The following is a 6,882-nucleotide window of genomic DNA, read 5'->3' on the forward strand; positions in this document are numbered from 1 at the left end:
GAAGTTCGAAATTAAAACAGGTGTTAGACAAGGTGATGGTTTATCCCCAATCCTCTTCAACTGCGTACTGGAAAAGATATTGAGAATATGGAAAGAAGAACTCAAAGGCACCAAGAATGACATCAGAATTGGAACAAAAAAAGAAAAAATAGAAGTGGACTGTTTAGTTTTTGCAGACGATCTGGCAATAATTACAGAAAACGAAGAAATAGCTCAGAATTACTTGGAGAAACTACAAGAAGTTTCGGCCAGAGCTGGACTGCAGATTTCATTTGAAAAAACCGTGTATATGTCTAATCATAGAAATAACAAGAAAAATCTTATTACTAAATACGGCAATATTAAGAGAGTAGAAAAATTTAAGTATTTAGGTGAAATAATTCAAGTGAATGGTTTAGACAAGAGTGCAAACCAGGCGAGAGCAAGGAAAATGGAATTTGCTTTTCAAAAAACCAAAGACATATATAACAAAAAAAACATTTCGATTCAAGCTAAATTAAGACATTATAAAACTGTCATTAGACCAGAATGCCTGTATGCATCGGAGTGCCTAACTCTTAACAAAAAGGGGGAAATAGAAAACATGGAAAGGAAAGAAAGGAAAATTTTGAGAAAAATATTAGGACCGAGAAAGATTGGAGAAGAGTACAAGCTAAAGAGTAATAAGGAAATATACAAAACTATTGAGAAGGTGAGTGATGCAATGCGTAAACGCAGACTAACGTTTTATGGTCACCTGTCGAGGATGGATGGAAACAGACTAACAAGAAAAGTGTTTGAACATAGTAACAGGAACGAAAAAACCAACAATAAATGGATACAGATGGTGAAAAAGGATTTGGCCTATTTTAATGTCACCCGTGAGTCAATCAGGGACAGGAAAAAGTTTAAACAAATAGTGAACGAAATTAAGTGTTTTCCAGAAGAAACGAAACTAAAGAATAATAACAGGAAATGGTCGGAAGAGCGGAGGAGGAACCATTCGAAAATGATGAGGAAATATTGGGAAGAGAGAAAAAAGATCAAAAAGCCGGGCAAGTGAATTGTTGAACGTGGTCCAAAGATGGCCGAAATCGAAAGAAGAAGAAGAAGAAAATGCTGGGGGAAAGTGAAACGCGGCACAGTCTGAGAAGTAGAGGAGCAGTGCAGCCTTAGGATAATGATCCCATTGTCGCAAGAGGTTGAAGATAGCCATTTGGCAAAACACTGTATTGTCCTGCGTGAAGGAGTCGGTAATTGCTTGCTGTACAGCATCTTCCGACATTAATTGTCGACCCTTCAAGGCCATTTTAAGGGACCAAACGCGTGATAATGTCATAGAAAGAGATGAGGACTATGGGGCGGGTGCACGAGTGTCTCCCAATTGAGCTCTAATTGGTGTAGCTGCGGCGTTACGACATTTGCGGTACAGGGACTTCCATTATCATGAAGCACCAGGAGCCCTTTCCACAACGGCGGTTTTCGTGAGACATGCTGCCCCAAACACATTCTTCAGTCTTCAGTTTGGGCGCATTTGGTAATAACGTCGACATAGTTTTCGCATTTACTGCACTCACGTCGGAAAGACAAGAATGCCACTCTAATCCTTTGTCTACAGGTCGGTGCTTATATACCGGCATCGGAATCGCGCTACGCTGCATATACGCTGCAGGAACGCCGTCACACGGGCAATTCGCCTCACCTTCTGTACGTTGCTCTGCTAACTGCTCTGTGAAGTGTTGTTTCTCGTAGCGTTGAAATAAAATGTAATCCGTATGGACCGCGCACACCCTTATACCTTTACACATCGATTTGCGTTTACGCATTTCACTTTCAACTATGGGATGAGGGTTAATTAGAGGCATTTATCGAATTTGTTGCCTAACAGTTCAAAGAAACTTACAAAGGTTCAAACAGAATATAATTTCACTGTTCACACAGTGTCGATCTTTATCTGTTTCACTACTCATACACCACTGATTCGGGCGATCGTTGTGCAACTTCTTTCGGTTTTCCGAGCAGACGGCGTTGAGCTCAAAGTTTTCGGTGAGCTTCCCTGTGGTTCTATTTCTTTAGAATACCATGTCTCACTTGTCGCATATTCTTTTTCCTCGCCATGGCGGCTGTGCAGCGAGAGGAACCTACATTGTTACGGGAACAACTTAAGTTTCAGTCGATGCAGTTTCCTCAGCCGATCAACAAGATGACATTGCTGTTGAAGGATCGACAGCTGCCGCAGGAAGCCCTGCTTCAACACGTCGTCCAGGGTGATGACAATGGCAGCAGATTCTTCAAGTTCGACGCCGCCGCATAAGAGTGGGAGGAATACGAACTGCGGCTGTTTCAGCATTTTGCGGCCTACAACACTTCGGGTCATGTTCAGTGGTTATACTTCGTTTCTTGTGATGGCGCAGATCTCTCGTGCATTTGCATTTAGCTTTTCCACCTTACTCAGCCTACATTAGTTGCTTTCCCAGAAGTCATTGCAGCTTTCGATAAGTATTTCGAATCCCATGTGTTGGTCGCCGCTGCGTGGTATAACTTCTTTCGAACGATGCGCCAACTTACCTACTTCTTTCGGCAGTGACTCATGGAGTTACGCGGCTTGACTCACACCTGCAAGTTTGTGTTTCCGTGTGGTAAGCCATAACCGGACGCCATCCTGCGGGACGCTGTTGTTCAAAATGGTATGAATAACATTCCGAAGTTAAAAAAGAAAAATCTACGTCCAGCATTCTTTATTCCATGAAATCATTATAGCCGGTTCAGGCATAATGAAAGGTCAAATACAATAAATTTAAAGGCTTTAGAGCTATGAGAATGTCGGCAATTTTAGTACACGGTTTAAAAAAAAAAAAACACGTAAACCTCGCCTGCCCCAAATCAGCTATCTCAATTTATCTAAGAGAAATGGGTCAGTCTATTTCCATCACTGAAAATAATTTGCTCATTATATTCAAGGAAACAAACGGAAATGTTTTGGAAAAAATAAATAAATATCATTTAGTCATGAAAGCGATCACCGGGTTCAACTCTGAGTAATCAGATCGAATTGAGATACTGCAACATTCTGTTAGCACTCCGTCTTCAGGCCACGAGTGGCCTACCGGTACCATCCGACCGCCGTGTCATCCTCAGCGGAGGATGCGGATAGGAGGGGCATGTGGTCAGCACACTGCTCTCCCGGGCGTTATGATGGTATTCTTGACCGAAGCCGCTACTATTCGGTCGAGTAGCCCCTCAATTGCCATCTCGAGGCTGAGTGCACCCCGAAAAATGGCAACAGCGCACGGCGGCCTGGATAGTCACCCATCCAGGTGTCGACCATGCCCGACAGCGCTTAACTTCGGTGATCTCACGGGAACCGGTCTACCCACTGCGGCAAGGCCGTTGCCCGCAATAATCTATGGAATTTTTTACTATCTGAATTCTCGTCGATAGCTTTTACGATGGTTTTGACGTTAATTTAAGAACTGTATAATACTCAAATACTATTCTTGGTGCAATTTTATAATACCGAGTTGTTGATATAAACCGCATTCTGTTTTCTCTTTCATTTTTTTCTACAATAAACTATGGGTTTTTTAAAGTTTTGTAATGCGGTCCTAGTTATGATTTCCTCCTTGTAGCGACCCGCATCTCGTGGTCGTGCGGTAGCGTTCTCGCTTCCCACGCCCGGGTTCCCGGGTTCGATTCCCGGCGGGGTCAGGGATTTTCTCTGCCTCGTGATGGCTGGGTGTTGTGTGCTGTAGTTAGGTTTAAGTAGTTCTAAGTTCTAGGGGACTTATGACCACAGCAGTTGAGTCCCATAGTGCTCAGAGACATTTTTGAACCTCCTTGTAGCTCTTCGGCTGTTTACTTCGTCTTCCCCTTTGACACATTGACCTTTCGCTTTCCAGTGTATTGCTAGCCTCCATGGGCTGCTTAGATCATATCGACATGTTAGCAATGCAACAGAAGTGCAGACATCACTCAGAATTTTAAGTTTTATTTACGTCGGTTTTATACAGCTCGTGTCTACCAAACCCTGTAATAAATCCTACGTAATTTTATCTGGCAAGGTATATTTCAGATTTTTTTTTATTCTCGACTTTTCGGTACCATACTATAGTATTATTATTGTATGATAATTCCCGTGTACTTCCTGTATTTCTTCAGAAATTAGTTAATTTTTAGACATTTTATCTCAGTTCACACTAGGGTCCCATTTATTATTTGTTTTTGCCTCGCTTTTCTCTAGGGCTGACTCACTCACCGGTCATGATTTGTACATTTTGACAAATATTTTGATTATACTCAATTTTATTATGACAACCGCGATACATCACTGGAGACTGTTAACGAAAGTACGTGCATAAGTAATAGGCTCCTAGATATGTGACTGGCTTGAAGACCACTTAAGTAATAGAATCCAGTATGTTGACGGCGAAAGTTAATCGGAGACAGGGATAACATCAGGAGTGTCCCAGGGAAGTGTGAAAGGACCGTTGATACTTTCTGTATACTTAAATGACATGACAGACAGGGTGCAGTAATCCGAGGTTGTCCACTGATGAAGCTGTCGTGTACAGAAAGGTGTCCAAGATAAGTGACTGTAGGTTGATACACGATGACCTAGACAAAGTTTCTAGTTGGTGTAATGAATGGCAGTTGGTTCCTAACGTAGAAAAATGTAAATTAACACGGGTGGGTAGGAAAAACAAACCCGTAGTGTTCGGATACAGCATTAGTAGTGTCCTGCTTAGTGTCACGTCGTTTAAATATCTACGGTAACGTTGTTAAGCGATATGAAATGGAACAAGCATGTGAGGATTGTGGTAGTGAAGGCGAATGGTCGACTTCGGTTTATTGGGGAAATTTTAGAAAAGTGTAAATCACGTGTAAAGGAGACAGCATATAGGACGCTGGTGCGACCTATTCTTGAGTACTGCTCGAGTGTTTGGGATGCCCACCAGGTCGGACTGAAAGAAGATATCGAAGCAATTCAGAGGCGAACTGCTAGATTTGTTACTGGTAGGTTCGATCAGCATGAAAGTGTTAGGGATGTGCTTCGGGAGCTACTGAGAACGTTTAGAGAACCGGCATTTGAAGCTGACTGCAGAACGGTCCTACTACCACCAACATCGCGTTGGGATCACGAAGATAAGATACGTGAAATTACCGCTCATACGGAGGCAAATAGACAGACGTTTTCCCCTCGCTCTATCTCCGAATGGAGCAGGAAAGGAAACGACAAGTTGTGGTACAGGGTACCCTCCGCCACGCACCGAACGGTGGCTTGCGGAGTATGCATGTAAATGTAGATGGTGATGGGTTAAACAGCAAAAAGTTAAGTGCAAACCCTACAATAGAGTATCTCGTTAATTATATCTTAAGCAAACCTCGTTACCCCAGAAATCTTACGTTTAACTATATGCAGTGCTCTGCCATAGGTCTGTCCGTGTGATGATGAAAGTGAGATGTGCGATTCGCATAGAATGTTCGGAAATGGTGGCGTAATACAGAGCAGACAACACGTTCTAGCAATACAGGCTACTGAACTAACGAAAGTTCACAGAGAAAAACAATATTTCTACCACAAGTAGGGGCCAGATCGCTCAGCGCTCTACTGGCAAAAACTGGCACCTTAGTCCTATAAACATTTCGAAAGTACCTCAGGGCATAATCTGCTTTTGACGGTAGGCCATGCACCTCATCATATCGCCTGCAGTGCTTTCTATGACTGCAGAGGACATAAAATCCGCTAATTCTCTACATGCCACACACATAAAAATCACCTCTCCCACTGCAATTGGCTACTCCCTTCAAGACCCTAATACAAGTGGTAGATAGTAACGGTTTCCTCAAAGAAACATTTCCCATCTCACAAACAAAACCTGATATCACACAGCATTGGGACAGGATGTCAAAAAAAAAAAAAAAAAAAAAAATTAAGGAGAGGCACCATGGGTAAATACCTTCTCGGAAGAAGGATACACAGTATTTTGCACGTTATACATTGCTTGCTTGATGCTCCTAAAGGAGAACGAACTCGTTTCGTCAGAATTCACCAAAGACTCCCGCTGACAGTAACTGCTCTTCTTAGCCGAAAACATTTGTAGAACGGTCACTGTTCTAGCGTTACATGGGGTTATGACGTCTTGAAATTTTGAGATAGGAAAACGTGGCCGTACAGACACCTGCGTAGACAAAAATAATCAATAGGTTATGTCTGTGCACACTTCCAACACTGACTTTACTTTACATGTTGACTGACATATCTCACTATTGGCTAGAGGGTTGCCCAACACTAAAAGGACACGCATGTGCAAAATATTGGAAATAGAATGAAAATTATGGAAAATCTTACAGTTAAACGTAAAAATATGCTTAAAGGGAAAGAGAACATAACTAGTAAATTTTGTGACTAATACATCGATATCTACGTCAAAAACACAATATGCAAGCCACCGTATATTTCGTCGCGGGGTACCTTGTACCAATATTAATCATTTCCTTTTTGCTCCACTTTCAAAGTGAGCGAAAAACTACTATCCACACTACTGGCCATTGAAATTGCTACACCAAGAAGAAATGCAGATGGTAAACGGGTATTCATTGGACAAACATATTATACTAGAACTGACATGTGATTACATTTTCACGCAGTTTGGGTGCATAGATCCTGAGAAATCAGTACCCAGAACAACCAACTCTGGCCGTAATAACGGCCTTGATACGGTTGGGCATTGAGTCAAACAGAGCTTGGATGGCGTGTACAGGTACAACTGCTCATGCAGCTTCAACACGATACCACAGACCATCAAGAGTAGTGACTGGCGTATTGTGATGAACCAGTTGCTCGGCCACTATTGATCACACGTTTTAAATTGGTGAGAGATCTGGAGAACGTGCTGGCCAAGG

This window comes from Schistocerca nitens, chromosome 8, assembly GCF_023898315.1.
Source record: "Schistocerca nitens isolate TAMUIC-IGC-003100 chromosome 8, iqSchNite1.1, whole genome shotgun sequence".
In the NCBI taxonomy this organism is placed as follows: Eukaryota; Metazoa; Arthropoda; class Insecta; order Orthoptera; family Acrididae; genus Schistocerca; species Schistocerca nitens.